Below are 812 nucleotides of genomic sequence, written 5' to 3' on the forward strand. Positions count from 1 at the left end.
GTTCTGTTCTTAAACACAGGGTGGCGGGTCATGAGTCCCAATCCACTCTGTGACACAGGCAACAACAGACAACAGATACAACAGACAACAACAGCACATCCTATGCCCAAAGCTTGTAGGTCCAGTAACACTCCAGGTGGGCAGTTTTCTGCCTAGAATGCTCACTTTTCCTCTTCCTCACTCCTTTTCTCCCATCTCCCACCAATGTCCATAGAATTTGTTGTTCAAAACTCAAGTAAATAATCTAGTCACTGCTGAAGCATTTTGTGTACACTCTGGAGAATTTAACATTTTTTTCTTGCCCCCACTTTCTAGGTACTTAAATCTATCACTTCACACATGTCTTCCATGAGATTTCCTAATACCCAGCACCTGGCACAGTACCTCACATGTAGTAGGTGCTTAATAGATGTAAATTAATGAATAAATGATATGAGGCCAGGGACCACATCCTTTTTTATTTTTATGCTCAGTGACTGCTGCAGCATTTGATGAATACCAGGCATTTAATAAAGATTCATTGAATGAAGGAAGTAATACAAATCAAAATATTGCTCTATAAGCTTTTAAATAATAGAGAAAGAAGATGAATGAAATAAACAGTGAGCTGCTTAAATCCTGCATTAGTGTAGCATCATGGAAACACTAATGCTTTGGAGTCAGAACGACCTGTTTCAAATAATGGCTTTGCATATTACCTGGAGTCCCTGGTGGCTCGAGTAGTTATGTGCTTGACTACTAACTGAAAGGTTGGTGGTTTGAACCCACTTCCAGTTGTGCTTTGGACAACAGTTCTGGTGATCAACTTTTTT

At 39.8% G+C, this 812-nt stretch overlaps 1 protein-coding gene across 3 annotated transcripts in view; it reads left to right on the forward strand.

The window, feature by feature from the left end:
* Positions 1-812, forward strand: part of BICD1 (bicaudal D homolog 1 (Drosophila)) — a 333,025-nt gene that overhangs the window by 153,964 nt on the left and 178,249 nt on the right. The window lies entirely within an intron of this gene.

Source organism: Chrysochloris asiatica, unplaced genomic scaffold (assembly GCF_000296735.1).
Source record: "Chrysochloris asiatica unplaced genomic scaffold, ChrAsi1.0 scaffold00299, whole genome shotgun sequence".
Classification (NCBI taxonomy): domain Eukaryota; kingdom Metazoa; phylum Chordata; class Mammalia; order Afrosoricida; family Chrysochloridae; genus Chrysochloris; species Chrysochloris asiatica.